Below are 18043 nucleotides of genomic sequence, written 5' to 3' on the forward strand. Positions count from 1 at the left end.
TTTCAACTAGGACCTGTGCAAGTGGGACCTGCTCCTTCTGGAGCTTTGCAACTCTCATGCTGGTTTAAAATAATTCTGCATGAACCTCATAATTCTGCATAAAAGAATTCTTTCAAATCTTAAAATCAGCTCCAACTTCCCTGGCTCTCTCTCCTCTCCTCTCCAGACATTTTCTTCTCTTGCCTCCACAAAAACCACTCTTCTGGATCCTTCTGTGCTTCCAGTTACTGTCCCATCTCTCTTCACTTCCTTTTATCTCTGTACCTCTCTTACATTCATTTTTTTACCCCCTCTCCATTTACCTACTTCCACCCAGTATCATCTGTCTCCATGGAAACCACTTTGGAATGATTCCTACCTGAGAAGTGGCCAAAACTCTGCTTCATCTTCATCCCCCCTCGTGATCTTTCCCTTTGAGTTCTTGCTTTCTCTTGCCTCCTGTGACCTGGTGGCACTGTCACCTCTCTGGGTGCTCTCTGAGTATTTCTCTATCCACAACTATTCCCTTCTTCCATTTTCCCCTATATTTTGGAATCCTCAGAGTTTTTTTATCCATCAACTGGTGGTTTCAGCCTAGGGCAGGTTGGAAACTCTCCTGTACATCCTGCAGGGATTTGTTTCTGTTCTCCAGTCCAAACTTCCCTGATTTGCATCTTCTGATGTCTCAATTTGCATATTATTTCATCTGGGGAGCACAAATTAGGTGACTTATTTACCTGCCTTGGCAGAGCTCATTTCATAGTCGGGGTCACGTTGATTCCATCATCCATTTTCACCTTCCCCTCATCTGCACTTGTTTACAACTTTATTTGAATTTCCACTGGGGCCCTTCAGAAACTGCAGAATTCAGCTCCAGCTTCCCAAAGGACTCCCTTTCCCCTAAACTCTATTACTCTGTTAACAAACACACTTAATAACACCATTTTTTCCCTGCATTCTGGCTGATGAAACTCAAGATCATGTTTGACTTCCCTTTTTCCCCCCTATTCTCCTTAACGCTGCAAAAATCCACCCCTCCCTTATTTGTCCTGACAGCTAAATTACCTTCCCACCTCCCTTAAATCAATATGCCACTGTCTATCTTTGCTTCAGCAGTCCCTAAAATGTTGCTGATGACAGGGCACCTGCAATTCCTGGAGCAAAGTGTCTGGAGACATGGAATCGATGGGACTGGGGAGGCCCTGGCACAGGTTGCCCCTGGATCCCTGGAAGTGTCCAAGGGCAGGTTGGACAAGGCTTGTAGCAACCTGGGATAGTGGAAGGTGTCCCTGCTTGTTGGAATGAGATGATCTTGAAGTTCCCTTCCAATCCAAAGCATCCTGGGATTCTGTGGCTAATGAGCCATAAGCATCCTGAGCTGTGTCCTGCATTTCCCAGCCCCTCTAGATGTGCTGGGATGGCTTCTCATGGCTCCTGAGAAGTTCAGAGCTCATAGAGCAAGTTAATACAGGCTTGATTTTACAGAATCACAGGTTGGAAAAGCCCTCTGAGATCATCCAGTCCCACCTGTGACCCAACCCCACTCTGTCACCCAGCCCATGGCACTGATGCCACATCCAGTCTGTCCTTAAACACCTCCAGGGATGGAGAATCCACCCCCTCCCTGGGCAGCCCATTCCAATGGCTGAGTACCCTCTCTGTGAAGAATTTCTTCCTAATATTCAACCTAAACCTCCTCTGGCACAGCTGAAGACCGAGCCCTCTTGTCTCACTGATCTCTGCCTGGGAGCAGAGCCCGACCCCCCCGGCTCCCCCCTCCTGTCAGGGAGTTGCAGAGAGTGAGGAGGTCTCCCCTGAGCCTCCTCCTCTCCAGGCTGAGCCCCCCCAGCTCCCTCAGCCTCTCCTCCCAGCACTTGTGCTCCAGTCCCTTCCCCAGCCTCACTGCTCTTCTCTGCCCCTGCTCCAGCCCCTCCAGGGCCTTGCTGAGCTCAGGGCCCAGAGCTGGACACAGCACTCCAGGGGTGGCCTCCCCAGCGCCCAGCCCAGGGGCACAAGCCCTGCCCTGCTCCTGCTGCCACACTCTTCCTCAGCCAGCCCAGCAGCCATTGGCCCTCTTGCCCCCCTGGCCACACTTGGGCTCCTCTTCAGCCTCCTGCCCAGCCCAACTCCCAGCTCCCTTCCTGCCTGGTTACCCTCAGCCAGGGAGAATCCCCCCTCTAATGCATTACTGGTTTCTATTTGGGGTCCCTTTTCTGCAAAACACTCAGCAACTTGTTTTGTGGCTCGGAGAGTGACAAACAGTAGTAATAATTCCAAATGTCACGTGGCAGAAAGCAGTTGCTCCTACACACACTCAATCCCCACACAGTCACTTATCTCTGAGTGTGGGAGGTGTTTCATCCTCAATTCCACCTGCTCCGTGTGGTTCCCAGAACTGTGTTTGCTGCTTCCACAAGTGGATAATTTAAGTAATAACAATATAGCCAAGACAAACTGCCTCGTGACCAGTTTAACCTGCAGTTCTGCCTTGATTTTGTCCAACTTTCCCAACTTGTCTGCCCACCAAAGGCACACCAGGAATAGCTGGAGTGGATCCCAGGTGTGCATGGAATCCTGTTTTCATTGGGCCAGCACAGCAGGGGTGCTCCACATGGACATGCTGGAGATACCCAGCAAAACCTCAGGTGCTTCATCCATATAGGGAGAACTTTAAATTCCAGCAGCACCCAAGCAGTTAAAATACCCAGAAATAACAGTGGTGTAATAAATTGGGAGAAAGGAGGAGAGGGAGGAGGAAGACCAATGGCATTCCTGGTCCTTGCATTGATGCCAAGGCATGGCAGTACTGTTTTAGATATCAGATTTGATAATCTTGTACATCCAGATAACGAAAACCCCACTGATGGGAGTGTTTACACAGGTATTTACCTACAGAGCCAGGCTGGGAGAGCTGGGAATGTTCACCTGGAGAAGGGAAGGCTCCAGGGAGAGCTGAGAGCCCCTTACAGGGCCTAAAAGGGCTCCAGGAGAGCTGGAGAGGGACTGGGGACAAGGCCTGGAGGGACAGGACACAGGGAATGGCTTCCCAGTGCAAGAGGGTAGATGGGATATGGGGAAGGAATTGCTGTCTGGGAGGGTGGGGATGGGCTGGCCCAGGTTGCCCAGAGAAGCTGTGGATCCAGGGGCAGCCAAAGCTTCTCTGGACAACCTGGGCCACGGCCTCCCCACCCTCCCAGCCAGCAATTCCTTCCCAATATCCCACCTAACCCTGCCCTCTGGCAGTTTAAAACCATTTTCCCCTGTCCTGGGGTCCTGTAATACAGGGTTAAAGTGGTTTTCACACCAAAAATGGAAAAAAAAAGATTCTGATGTTTTATGAATCACGATATCTCAGGGCAGCAAACTGCACTGCAAGTTCACATCCAGCAATTCCCAGAGTCTCAGAATATTTATTCCGTGTTTTGAAACAGCCACCAAAAATAAAGGAACATTTTGTTCCTGGAGCAGAGTCCACTCCTAAAGCAGGAAAATTATGTGGGCAGGAGCTTCAGAGATAACATCCAAGGCCAGGTTGGACAGGGCTTGGAGCCACCTGGGATAGTGGAAGGTGTTCCTGCCCATGGCAGGGAGTGGAACAAGATGAGTTTTAGGGTCTCTTCCAACTCAAACCATTGTGTGATTTTATGATCACAACTGTGTTGAGCTGCTGTGGCTGTCAAAGGACATAAAGGAGGGAGAGATGCTGATAAATTGATTGGGAAAAAAAAGTTGGAAGACACAGGCAAGGTGTGGGCATCCCCATCTCTCCTGGAGATCAGGAAAAATCATAAAGAAGCAGCAAAGTGTCCCAGAGTTTGTTTCCTGTGGAAGAATCAGTTGTTCTGATAAAGGACATTTCCTTGCTTGGCCACACAGAGACATTTGGTGTAAATTAGGATGTCTCTGGTGATAACAATGAAGGTGTGGAAACTTCCAGCAGCTGAGCACCTGGGTCCTTCATTTGCAAAATGTTCAGGGATTAGCAGAGGTTAAACACACTCTATAAATGTCAGATGTTGACAGCACTGCATTCAGCCATAATAAACTTGAAGCAGAGGAGAGTTCCCTTAAAATATCAACCTCTCACCCAGCAGTGCTCAGTGCAAGGGTTAAAAGAGGCTGCACATTACTGGCCCAATAAATAATAGTAATGAAAAGGTCAAGCAACCTGTTAGGAAAATCTTACTGCTCTGTGACTGAGCCTGGGAAATCACAGCCAGGATGGAAATGCAGGGTTGGAGCTCTGGTTCTGCTCTGTCCAGCCTGTCCTCGTTCAACCTGTTCAGCTGAAATGATCCTGGAGTTACAGTCACAGCACAACGTGTCACAGCAGGGCTGGGCCAAACTTTAAACCATTTAAGCCAGGGTGAAGTGCCGGGTCCTGCCCTTGGGTCACAACAACCCCCTGCAGCTCCAGGCTGGGCCAGAGGGGCTGGAAAGCTGGAAAAGGCCCTGGGGGTGCTGGGGAGAGCGGCTGGACATGAGCCCAGGGGGGCAGGAGGCCAATGGCCCCTGGATTGGATCAGGAATAGTGTGTCCAGCAGGAGCAGGGGAGGGATTGTTCCCTGTGCTGGGACCTGGGGAGGCCCCCCCTGGAATGCTGGGGGCAGTTCTGGGCCCCTCAGACAGGAGAGACATGGAGGGGCTGGAGTGTGTGCAGGGAAGGGAAGGGAGCTGGGAAGGGTCTGGAGAATTCCTGAGGGAGCTGGGGGGGCTCAGCCTGGAGAAAAGAGGGATCAAGGGGGACCTTCTGGCTCTGCAAGTCCCTGACAGGAGGGGGGAGCCGGGGGGGGGGAGTCGGGCTCTGCTCCCAGGGAACAAGGGACAGGAGGAGAGGGAACGGCCTCCAGCTGTGCCAGGGGAGGGTCAGGTTGGATATGAAGGAAAATTCCTTCCTGGAAAGGGCTGTCCAGCCCTGGCACAGCTGCCCAGGGCAGGGGTGGAGTCCCCATCCCTGGAAGTGTTCAAAAAATAAGTAGATGTGTCACTTGAGGACGTGGTTAATGGTGAACATGGTGCTGGTACTGGGTTGACGTTTGGACTTGATCATAAAGGCCTTTTCCACCCTTAACAACTCTCTGATTCTATGAATAAAAATACATTAATTCATACAGGTGACCCAATATATTTTTCCCAATACTGCCAAAGAGCAGCATCTCTTTTTCCTTTCCCTCTTTTTTCCCCCCTGTTGTTTCCAAACACTGAACATCCCTGGGAAACAAAAAAAGCCGGTCGGAGAATTTCCAGCAGGTTCTTTATTTCCCCCGTTAGATCGCAACAAAGATTAGGTAGGTCAGTGCTGTGCTGTTCAAAAGTTTATTTACTTCCCACTGTGGTTTCTCCTTGCAAGAGTAAGGGCAGAGTAACCTTTGGATCTTCAAAAGCTCTGCCACTGCTGTGATTACTCCGAGAGAAATTTGTGTATTGTTGGGTTGGCAGCGAGCGTTCGATGCCACCAGAGATTCCCTTAATAGCTCAGGTGAGCTGAGAAGAGCTGTGGTTCCTTGGATGTTTCTCTGCTGCATCTCATTAATTAATCTACTCCAGCCAGCTCTTCCCGATCCATTGTATATTCCCTGCTTATACAGCCTTATCGACCTGGCCCGGGGGAAAATCCATTCTTGTAATCTATCTTATTACATTTAAATATATGTACAGAGCCTGATATGGTACAGCAGCAGCGGGGCTCGGGAGAGGCAGGGAAAAGGGGCTGGGAAGGAGGAGGAGGAGGAAAAGCCCTGCAGGTCTGGTTTTAGCAAGTTCAGGTTGTTATAAACTAAAAACAAGGACTGGGCAAATGGGTCACAGGGATGTGGTGAAGGGACTGGAGCACAAGTGCTGGGAGGAGAGGCTGAGGGAGCTGGGGGGGCTCAGCCTGGAGAGGAGGAGGCTCAGGGGAGACCTCCTCACTCTCTGCAACTCCCTGATAGGAGGGGGGAGCCAGGGGGGGTCGGGCTCTGCTCCAGGGAACCAGCAGGAGGACAAGAGGGCTCGGCCTCAAGCTGGGCCAGGGCAGGGACAGGTTGGACATCAGGAAGGAATGTTTTCCATGGAGAGTGCTCAGCCATTGGAATGGGCTGCCCAAGGAGGGGGTTGAATCACCACCCCTGGAGGTGCTTAAGGACAGACTGGATGTGGCATCAGTGCCATGGGCTGGGAACCGTGGTGGTGGTGATGGATCAAGGGTTGGACTGGATGATCTCAGAGGGCTTTTCCAACCCAGCTGATTCTGGGATTCTGTGATTCATGGGAGGGCAAGCACAGCCTGGGATGTATGTTCCCATAAATCCATGGCATGGCTGACCCTCCTGCTGCCTCATCTGAGGATCCTCAAGTCTTACAAGAGTCAGGGACTGATCTCTGCTCCCTGTGAGCAGAGACAGGACCCAGGGAATGGCTGGAGCTGTGCCAGGGGGATTTAGGTTGGATTTTAGGGAAAGGCTCTACCTCCAGAGGGTGGTGGGACACTGAACAGGCTCCCCAGGGCAGTGGGCACTTCCCAAACCTGCCAGAGGTCCGGGAGCATTTGGACAACGCCCTCAGGGACAAGGTGGGATTGTTGGGGTGTCTGTGCAGGGCCAGGAGTTGGAGGATCAATGATCCTTGTGGGTCCCTCCCAACTCAGGATATTCTGTGATTCTCTGAAGGGCCTTTTTAGTCCTGCTTTTAACTCTTGATTTCCCCACTGTTTTGGCCAAAATACGATGTCTTTAAATGGAAATCCATATTTCTTCATCAGTCCAAGAAAAAACTGCATTCTTCTTTTGTTGTTATTAAATCTGTTTTCATGTGTAAAGAGAACTTGATAGATAAGGTGACCTGAATTTCCACAAAGATTGTTGCCCAGAGAAGCTGTGGCTGCCCATGGATCCCTGGAAGTGTGCAAGGGCAGGTTGGAGCAACCTGGGATAGTGGAAGGTGTCCCTGCCCGTGGCAGGGGGTGCAACTGGATGATCTTTAAGGTCCTTTCCAACCCAAACAACTTTTTGATCCTGGGACTGTCCTGACAAAAAATATAAAAGGCCAAAAGGATGATCTGGGCATGTAAAGGTCATTCCCCGGGAAAACCACGGTGGAAATCTTGTAATTTATCCTTGGGGGGAAGAAGGAAAATAAAGTAATCAGGAAGGGTTAGCATGGATTTCCCAACATAAATCATTCCTGACCAGTTTAACCAGGTGATGCATTGTGGGAGCACTGGACAGAGTGGACACTGAAGCAGGAGAGGCTCAGACTGGAAATAAGGAAGAATTTTGCCATGATGAGACCAGTCAGGCATCTGAAGTGTCCCAGCGAGGCTGTGTGCTCTCCATCCTTGGGATTTTCCAAGGTGGGGATGGATAAAGCCTCGAGCATTCCGGTGTGATCTCAGGGGTGATCCTGCATGGATGCAGCTCTACAGGATCATGGGAATCTGTAAGGCACAGCTGCTGCCAGGAGAGACTGAACTGCAGAGAAACTTTGGTCAGTGCTGCTGAAGTTGTGCCTGTACAACGGGATGACCGAAATCTGGGATTACATCACATCCCAAAGGGAGATAATTCACTCTGCATCTTTATTTTCACTCGCATTAAGTGTGAGGAGTAGTGGAACAGGCCCATCAGGAAGTCAGAAGTTGATGTGCAGGCACCACAAACCTACAGACAGAGAGTGGGTTTGTTGAGGCTGAGTTGTGGAGCAGATGGAGCTGTTGATACGAGCTGAGTTTTTCCTTTAAAACAAGAAAAGAACTCCTTTAAAAGTGAATTCCTTTAAAGGTGAATTCCTTTAAAAGTGTCCAACGAAAGCCCTGGAGACTCCCCATCCAGGTAAAGCAGCACAGAGTGCTCATGGCTGGTGTTATCCCATTTTTCCTACGTGTTCACTTGAGGTGGAAAATGGGTAAGGCTGCCACAGCAACCTGAACCCAGAGAAGCCTCCCTGTGACCCAGAACCACCTGGGAGTGGACAAGTGCCCAGGATTAGGGTAGACACACCAAAATAACGTGAAAACACGATTTTCCAACGGGAATCTGCACGGGTTCCTTTCATCCTTCTCCTCCAACAGCTCTGCCCCTCTCCTTTGTTTTTCCTTCACAAGCCGACTTGACGGAGAAGGGACGGGAGGGTGGAAGAGCCTTGCTCTGGCTGCTTTCCCTCTGACAAAAGAGGCAATGGTGCTGCCAGCCCTCCTTCAAGGGCTGGATTGATGTCCCTGCCTCGTGTTAGACCCAGCTGGGAGAAGGGGAATTAGGCCTTGTCTTTCAATTACTGCTGTTTTGCTCAGGGCCTCACGCCGAAGCCTCCCAGCGGAGAAGTCCCTTCTTGCCGCTTGTAATCTCCGGATTGTATTTGAAAATAAAGCTTTTAATTAAAACTGGCGTTTCTCAGCTTCCCACTGGCAGCCAACATCTGCCTGGGAAGGGAGATCCTTTGTGACACTCGCAGTACAGAGAGAGAGTAAACTAATTCCCCCTCTCCTGCCGGAGATGAGACGGGAACGTGCGAGCTCCTCGACGCTCGGGTCCATCAGAGGCCCCTCGGCATTTCCCAGCAGCAAGGGGGTTAATCCCGTGACCTGGCAGCATTCCAGCTCCGTGATCTCCCTCTCAAATCCCCCACCCTGCAGTTCCACACGTGATATAATCCCCCTTTCCCATGTCCTGTCATTACAGATTCAGAGAATCACAGAATATCCTGAGCTGGGAGGGACCCACAAGGATCATTGATCCAAATCCTGGCCCTGCCCAGACACCCCAACAATTCCACCCTGTCCCTGAGGGCGTTGTCCAAAAGCTCCCTGAGCTCTGGCAGTTTTGGGAAGTGCCCACTGCCCTGGGGAGCCTGTTCAGTGCCCAACCACCTTCTGGGGGAGGAACCTTTCCCTAAAATCCAACCTAACCCTCCCATGGGAGCTGCTGATGCACAGGGTTAAACAGTAGCTTTTTCCCAACTTCAGCACACTCCTTCTGATCTGAAGACAAACCCTGTGAAAAATTTCACTCCCAAAGCAATATTTTTCAGCAGCTGAAAAGGACCATTTCAAATGCTGTCACCTAAGAAAGACCATAACAACCCTGTCTGCATTATCTCCCTTAATTAACATCCAGGAGAGTCTCAACTGGTAAAATTCTTTAAGGACTTGAACTGTAAAGTTCTTTAAGGACTTGAATTGCACAATGACACAGTTGAATCTTCTTTTGAGATCTTTTAAATGTGATGTGACTCTTCCTGTGTTCTAAGTGAGGATCTTGATGTGGAAGTTGATTTTATTGTGGCTGTTTCTCGGGGGGGTCCTGGGGGCAAGGGTTTTCCTCTGCTCGCTGTCCTGTGTTCTCACGGGGTTTCTCGTCCTCCCCCCTGCACTTCAAGCACTTTGTGTCCCAAATCTGTCATGTTCAGCCTAATCCTGGTGAGGGAAAGTGGGTAGAGGGCAGATGGAAGTGACTTATAGACAATATCTCTGATGGTCACATCAGACATCTGCGCCCTGACTTTTACAAGTTTCGTGATGTCCTGGAATCCCATCAACCAAAAAAAAAAGTAAAAAAAAAACACCACCCAAACCCAGGTGGGAAATGGTGATGATACAACATCAGGAGATAAAAAAGATCAGCATCAATTATCCTCCAGCACTGGTAATTCTGAAGTGACGAGAGTCAAGGAAAAACAATAAATAGAAGACAAACGTGGCCTCCAGGAGTTTGTTCACAAATTTCCATGGCAATAGCACTGCGTGTTCCCAAACATGGAATAGCCTCAGATCAGACATTAAAGCTCAGAATCCTCTCTGCTAATGCACCGTTTCTGTCTGATACAACTGGTATTACCCTGCAGGTATTTTGTGGTTTCAGCAGCTTTTTCCCCTCCCATCATTAAATATTTAATAGTGCTAAATTGTCACTTTAATACTGAGCTGTTTTGGCTGAGCTGGGCCATGGAGTGAGTTGTGCAAAGAGGGAACTGTTTATCTGAGTTACACATTGAGGATATGGTGTGTTTACATTCCTAATGTGTTATCACACCATCTCAGTATCAAGGTTGTGGCTGCCCCTGGATCCCTGGAAGTGTCCAAGGCTGGGTTGGACAGGGCTTGGAGCAACCTGGGATAGTGGAAGGTGTTGGGGTTGGAACCGGATGGTCTTTAAGGTCCCTTCCAACCCAAATCTTTCCGTGAATCCAGGAAATAACTTGTCCATCTCCTCTGGTGACAATTCCCACTGAGTGCAACAGCTGCAAAAAGCAGATATTCCTCCATATTCCGTAGCACAGCGTGGCCCTCCGGGATAATCCTGACAAAAAGAAGACCTGTCTGGTCTGGGCACTTCCCAAAACGAGCTGAGTGAGAGAAAAAATTACATTCTCTGTGGGCTCTCTTGAAAAATCTTACCCTGGAAGTGTTCTGAGGTCCCTGAAGAGCAAATGTGATGGGAGTGGACATTTCCCTGTGGGATCTGACGCCTCAGACCTTGGCTGCCTTTCGGGGAGGGCCATTGGATTAATTCAGCCCCGTTCTGCTGCCATCAGGATGTTCTGCCCTCAGAGCAGGGCCTGCTCTGGGCACGTGCTGGACAGCCATTAAAAGATCAGGATGCAATCCAAATTTGGATAGAGATGTGAACAGACAGGCCCCAAGTTGCACAAAAGGAAGAAAAGCACGATCAGCGCTTGTAGGACCCCAAAAAAGCACTCACAGGGGTAAACCTTGGTTGCCTGGGGATGTGGCACTGCTGCAAGTTCCCTGGGATTGACTGGCAGTGAAAATCAGGGAAAACTGGCCTGAGCCTCCTTTGTGAGGCGGAAAATGAGTGTTTGAGGTGAAGTTGTCCAATAGTTCAGTTACAAGGGAGTGTGAACGAATCAGTCTTATATTTCCTCCCCTTTACAGGTGGAAAATCTCTGTGTAACTCCCTGCAGAAAAGATGAGGCTGAAAAGCGAGCTGAGATCTGAGCCAGAGCTTAGATCTCTGTGAAAAATTGTGCTTTGTGTTTTAAACCTGAGCCTCCAGATCCAAACCTCCCAGTGCTCCAGAGCCTGGGCTGAAACTGTAACCTGGTCATGGGATTTTTGGCCATTGCTTGGTCTGATTCAACACCAAAATGTCTCGGGATGTCTCTGGATTTGGTGTGTCCCTGTGACCACAAGTGTCCCGTGGCCAAGGGCAAACACCAGCCCCGGGTAGGGACAGGGGGGATGAACACACCCCTGGGGACACCCAGGAATGAGGAGGAGAACCCTCACCGTGGATGGGAAGAGCTCAAGGTGGTGACAGGACCCTCCACAACAAGAGTTTGGAAGGAGAATAAGATGTGCTGGGTTTTTGCTATCTTATCTTTTGTTATCTGCATGAAGCTCCTTCCCCTTTTTCCCTTGGAGCATAATTCCCAGCTCTGATTTGGCTTCGTGTTTAGCCAGGAATGGATCAAGGGTATCTCAGAGCAGCTGCCTTGGACTTGGCTTAATCAGGAATATCAGACCCTCATCTTGCTGAGCAAAATTCTCTACTGCAGGCAGGAATGTTATTAAGCAAATGTTCACCTCCTGATTTTCCCAAGGGATTTAAACACCTCTCTCACCTCTCTTCCATCTCAGCAGCACCGCGGGCTGAATAGATGCAGGAATTTTCCTGCCCTTGGGAACAATCTTTCCCTGAGAACAAAACCCAACAAACTGTAATTTGGCAGCCGGTGTCATCTCCAGCATAATCAAGTATTGACTTAATTAGAAACCCTTTTAAGTGATGCACTGGGAGAAAACCACATCTTTTTTCAAAGTATTCCTCATTTGTAATTATTATTTCACTTGTGAATCTTCCACACTCCGTTGAAAATGCCATATGGAAAACAAATTAGTTTGCTACAGTGACTAATGTTTACTGCCACCGCTGCTCTCCAGCTTTTTTGGGCCAAGCTTTTAAATCATCAGTCCTTTCTCTGGCAGAGCTGACAGCGAAATTGGTCTGGAGGAGCAAAGCGTGGTGAGAACTGAAACGATCCTGCTTTCCCTGGGAGGGGGATGATATTCCCGGGATGCTGACGGGCACGAGCTTCCTGAGGTGCTCCACAGCCACACAGTCATTTGCACCTTTCTGTAGCTCATTCCCTCCACTTGGAATAATAAAACATAACACAATTGGCTTAATTATCCTCTTGTACTGCACCTGTCGCTCCAGGCTCGTGTGTCTCCCCTTCACTTGGCTCTTCCCTGATCCTCCAGGAAAACACCAAGTGCTTTTTTTCCCTTCACATTATTCTTCCCCTTCATGTAAGTGTAGGAGTTGCTTTGGTGACTCTCAGGGTTATCCCTTTAGTGACTTTCAGGGTTCTCCTGCTTCCTTTTTTTTGTTTGTTTGTTTTTTGGTTTTTTTTTTTGGAAGCCAGGCCTTCAGTTGGATTCTCTCCCACCTTCTCCGTGTGCTCTGAACCGTTCCCAAACAGTCAGGAGGGCAAGGAGCTCATTTGTTGGGAGTGTTTGGCCTCTCACCACACACTCACTCAGGTAGAAGTCCTTGGCTTGCCTTCCAGGTTATTGCAACAACCAGAAAAGATGGGATTTCACTTTTCCTTGCAAATGGAGTCGGGAGGGACCATCTGGACATGCGTAAAGTCGGCAGCAGTTTTTGGCTCCCGCGCTCCGGGAATTTCATGGAAGTTCTGATCAAAGTTTCCATGGCAGAGCCCTCCATGGGCAAGTTCTGTTTCTAGGGCCATATGGAATTCCTGTAGGTGAGGAGGCACCTGGAGGATGTGTATTTAAAAAAAAAATAAGGCTTGGAAACACGGATCAGAAAGAAGGAAGGAGTAAAACACTTTGTCACCCAAAGACACGAGCACGAAGTCTCGGAGAGTGTGGGAGTTGCTCAGGACCAAGGAATTGAGGGTTTGGCCTGTTTGTATCATTGTTAGGTGTTATTTATTGATAATGATACATCTAATCCCCACGTGGAGGACAGGACAGTTGGCAGCAGTGACTCCATTAGCCAAAATTACGAGTGTTTCAAAACACCATCTGCTGCTGGTTTTACCTCTGAGCAACGAAAATAGAAACCCAATTTACATCCTGGACTCTGCTGAGGACACACTGCTGGGCACAGGCTCGGTGATTGAAAGGGAAATTGCTCCTTGCTGTTCCCATCCCTGTCTGTCTGGATCTCCTGCCTTCCCATTCCCAGTGTCCAGTGGATTCGGATGCTCCCGTCAGCTCCTGCACCTCTGCAGTGTGTCATCATTTCTACACGGACCCTCAACAGGAATACAGGGCGAAAATGTTCCCAATTATCACAGGCAACCACATCCTATGGAGGGGAAAGTACCCTGCTACTCCTACCTCAGGAATCTTTGGGATGAGAGGAAATACAGGAATTTAAGCCGAAATCCCACGTTAAAAACGTGTAGGACACAACACACACCTTTGGACAGGAAACACTGTTCGTGTGGCAAAGTGAAGCACTTGAAAACTCGGGAATGGCAGATTGATTGTTGCCATGGAGAAGTCCTTGGGAGCATTAATCACTGCCTGGAATGGTGTGAAGGAAATGAAGTGTGAGGACACACACACGGGCCCAGGATGTGGAAACAACCCATCCCCTCACTGCTCATTAGTCCCACAGCTTTATCCTGGGCAGGGAAGGAGGTGTCCATGCAGGAGGGAACACTGTGGAATCATGTGTTTAATGTTCTGGACCCCTCTGGGGTCAGAGGCCTTGTGGAGTAACCACAGAGCTGGAAATAAAAGGACAGAGCAGGGACAGGATCCTGGTGGGAATCAGCCCAGATTCCAGGATGCTCCAGGGGGTGAAGCCACTCACGGTGTAAACACTGAGGAACTCTCAGCTCTGCCACGAGTTGTGTGATCCTGAGGAGACTCTCCTGCTCTGTGCCTCACTTCTGGGTGTCTGGAAAACAGGGATAATGGAGCTGTGTTTCCAAATGCCTTTGGAAGCAGGGAGCAGAAGGTTAATTAAGCTCAATGTGTTATGAGTATTTCTCAGTGTAAGTTAAAGCTTTTTCAAAATATAATCCTGGAATCACGGAATGGTTTGGGTTGGAAGGGACATTGAAGACCATCCGGGTCCAACCCCAACACCTTCCACTGTCCAAGTTGCTCCAAGCCCCGTCCAACCTGGCCTTGGACACTTCCAGGGATCCAGGGGCAGCCACAGCTTCTATGGGTAACCTGTGGCAGCCCCTCCCCACCCTCCCAGCCAGGAATTCCTTCCCAATATCCCATCTCACTCTGCCCTCTGTCAGTGGGAAGCCATTCCCTGTGTCCTGTCCCTCCACACCTTGTCCCCAGTCCCTCTCCAGCTCTCCTGGAGCCCCTTTAGGCCCTGCAAGGGGCTCTCAGCTCTCCCTGGAGCCTTCTCTTCTCCAGGGGAACATTCCCAGCTCTCCCAGCCTGGCTCCAGAGCAGAGGAAATCCAGCCCTTGGAGCATCTCCGTGGTCTCCTCTGGACTGTCTCCAGCAGCTCCATGTCCTCCCTTTGCTGGGGGCCTCAGAGCTGGACACAGCACTCCAGGTGGGGCCACATGACCTTCATTTTGATGTCTGTCTTTGTTTCCCTCTCCCTGCTTTGCTCCCTGTTCCCCATTCCCATCGATTAAAAAAGATCCGGCTCTTCCGGCGCCCTTTTCTGTGAGCATTGGCTGCCCTTCGCTCACCACTCGGGTTTAATACTCCCCAAATTTTATTAACCAGTTATTTACGAGCTGCCAAATCAAACAGATTAGCAAGCAAGACTCAAAACAAGACAAAAGATCCCGTGTTAGCCTCTCACTGGGTAAATAATCTGCTTGGGTCACACAGAATTAATCAGTTTGCTGCTTCCCCATTCCTGATCATCCTGGCAAATAACGCACAACTCCGGGCTCTGCTTGCCTTGCCCCTGGTGCACACAGAGCCAGTTGACTGCAGGATTCCTTCCAGGCAGGAAAAGAGCAAATTTCACAGAATAAATCTCTGGAAAAGCTGGAGATCTCTCCACACAAACCTGAGAGCACTGGGGGAGGGAGTGGAACATCAGAGATAAAAACATTGCCCAAAATGGGCTCAAACATCTGCAGAGACGTGGAGTGATGGAGCACCCCCAGCACGTGGCCACAGCAGCTGCTGAGGACAGGAACGTTCATTTTAGGTTGGTTTATTGTATTTTATAAGGATCTGATTAGGGAAGTAATTCAGGCCCATGCTTGGTTTTAATCTGTCAGGTCTGTTGAGGTAGGAAACATCATGGCCAGCACATTTTGGGCTGAGACAGCTCCCGTTTCTGGGAATCACAGAAGGGTTTGGGTTGGAAAGGACCTCAAAGATCATCTCATGCCATGGGCAGGGACACCTTCCACTAGACCACGTTGCTCCTTGGACACTTCCAGGAATCCAGGGGCAGCCACAGCTTCTCTGGGCAACCTGGGCCAGGGCCTCCCCACCCTCCCAGCCAGGAATTCCTTCCCAAAATCACAACTGCAGCACAGCCTGAGGTGTTTAACACAAGCAATAAGACAGGACAGTCCCCTAATTACCCCTAATTTCCCCTAATTACCCCTGGTGTTCTCACAGGATGCCCCTGATCTGATCCAAGGAAATACCTGACTTTTCAAAGCAGTCCAAGAGCCTGTCCTCGTTTGGATCTCCCACATGCCCACGATATGCAGATTAATTGATGACTATTAAATCCTTGGCAGCCACAGGTGCAGGTTTTTTAACCCCACTGGAAGTCAGCAGATGATCCAGTGTGACCTCCTGCCACCTCCTGCCTGTCCCAAAGAGTTCCTGTGGCACCACAGAGGATTTACCTGTTCCCTCAGCTTTTCCCATCTTTAATTATCACGGCACTTGAACAAGGTGGCTCTTGGAAAATTCACTCTTGGAAAAGCAAACAGTGCCAATAGATGGCAAACAGAGGATTTTTCCCTGTTGATTCCCACAGATTTGGGCTTGTCTAAAGCTTCCATAATGAGCTAAAGGAAATACAGGCACATTTCAATTAAAGAGCTACGATATCCCTGGGGAAACCTCTCCAAGAAAAAACTGCGTGAGGAAACAACCTGACTGCTCTCCAGTTTGGGTTTGGACACATGAAATTAAGTTCTCCTGAAGAATAAAATATTTCCTGCTTTAGACAACTTGGAGCCAAGTGATGTTGATCCATTTTCCTCCAGTAAAGCTCAGGCTGTTGGATTTAACCCCAGGTTTAACTTTCCCCCAAAGATCCGCCATAAAATTGAGGCTTGTTCACTTGGATTTTCCTGTGGGAATGGAAGGGTTTCAAGGAATGAATATCCAGGAATACTAAAAATTACTCTTAGTTTTGAACAGTGAACCACCAATAACAAGCTCCCAGCCCTGGAGAGCTTTGAGTGTTCCTACTCCATTTTTAAGCTGCATCCACATTGTTGGAAGCGTCCGAAAAAACCCCGTGGAAGTGGCACCTGAGGACACGGTTTTCAGAGTCACAGAATCATCAGAGTGGGAAGGGACCTCTGGAGATCACCCAGTGCTGGTCTGATGGTTGGACTTGATGGTCTTGGAAGTCTTCTCCCACCTGAACAATTCTAAGATTCCACGATTTTGAAGTTCCATCCCACCCCACTTTTAAATCTCCTACTTGGTTTGTGAACTGCTGTTGCACACTGGGTTGGACAATGTGTTGGACAGGTTGGACAAGCTGAATTATAGAAAAAAAGTCCCTTTATTAACTGTGGAGTCAATGTCCCAAAACCTGATGACTCCCAAGGGACTGGGGATGGGGTTCAGGACAAGAGCAGTGTGGAATTAGAAGGATCTCCTCACTTTTGCAATGGATAAAGAGACAAATTGCAGCAAAACTTCCATGATAGAGGGTGAAGACTGCCAGGATTTGTATCCCAGCTCCCTGAATTTTTCCAGGCCCCTTTGCAATGCCCCTGGGGTGGGGGACAGGAAAGAATTCCCCATCCTGTGGGACCCCTGAGCTTTTCTCCACGTGCTCCCTCAAGGAGATCCCACCTTGCACAGTAGAAAAGTAGTTTCTCTCCTTATCTTTCCTTCCTCTTTTTCCTCTCTTGTGCCTTTTCCATGGTGGCCACACCACCCCCAGGCTGAGGCTGAGCTCCTCAGCTCTAAAGGGTTTCCACGTCACTTGGGATGCAGCATCCAGGTCCCCATGGACAGCCAATCCCTCCAAACCCAGGCTGTTATTCCATGTTTCTGTGAAGCTCAGCACAGCCCACTGTGCAGACCACAGCCTGGCCTTCCTGGGTGCTGGGGAAGCACAAAAAACCTGCCAGATGAACATCAGATAAAGACTTTTCCAGGGAGGAATTCTGCATTTCAAAACCCAGGGAAGGAGAGAAGCATCTAATGAAAGAAGAAGGAGTGAATATTAACTGAGGTAACTTCAATCTCTCCCTCCCTTCAGATGGAGCAGAAAGGAGGGATAATGATCAAAAACAGGGATTGTGAAAGCAAAGCTCCTGGGCCTTGTCCCTCAGGCACCTGGAGCGAGGCCAGAGCCACTCTCTGAGTCCCCCAGTCCTTGATGCTCCCGGCAGGAGGCCCTTGGATGTGTCCGAGATGATGCTCCAGCCCAGCCAAGTTCTGGGATGAATGACTCCACGGGGGGCAGGTCAGGGAACATTGATGTTAAACACTAAATCCTCCTGCTTTTGTGCCGGAGCAGCTGGAATGCGGCTCCATCCAGCTCCGTGCTGCTCCTGGATTTATGGATTTACAAAGGGGCACAGACCACCCCTGGCAGGCAGAGCAGTGATCACCTGAATCCATGGATTTCTTTTCAGTTCAGTCTGTGGGACACTGTGCTGGGAACCCCCACATTCATTTCTGCAGCCTTTTAGTCCTTCCTGTGCACTAATAAGACAAATTCTGGGGGAAAAAAAAAAAAACCACCCCAAAACACAAAGTGCTCTGTGTTACCAGAAACACCTTAATTTGGATTTTATTTGCGCTGAGGGATGGATGACGAGTCAGCTCTGATGATATTTCGGGCTTTTGGGTGCTGGAACGAAGCTTAATTTGAGTTTAAGCCTAGAGGACTGTTCTGCAGAGGGAGATCTGGGCTGTGCTCAGGCCACCACCTGTGTTTAGGGT

General features: G+C 49.5%; 1 long non-coding RNA gene across 3 annotated transcripts in view; it reads left to right on the forward strand.

The window, feature by feature from the left end:
• LOC116786615 overlaps positions 1–18043 on the forward strand; it is a 46931-nt gene that overhangs the window by 25079 nt on the left and 3809 nt on the right. Inside the window, exon 3 of one of the 3 annotated variants that reach the window (XR_004357020.1) lies at positions 15640–16999. The exons of the other annotated variants lie outside the window; for them this stretch is intronic. This is a non-coding gene — a long non-coding RNA (uncharacterized LOC116786615). Of the gene's footprint in view, positions 1–15639; positions 17000–18043 lie in introns of those variants that run through there. 3 annotated transcript variants of the gene reach the window in all.

Source organism: Chiroxiphia lanceolata, chromosome 5 (assembly GCF_009829145.1).
Source record: "Chiroxiphia lanceolata isolate bChiLan1 chromosome 5, bChiLan1.pri, whole genome shotgun sequence".
NCBI lineage: Eukaryota > Metazoa > Chordata > Aves > Passeriformes > Pipridae > Chiroxiphia > Chiroxiphia lanceolata.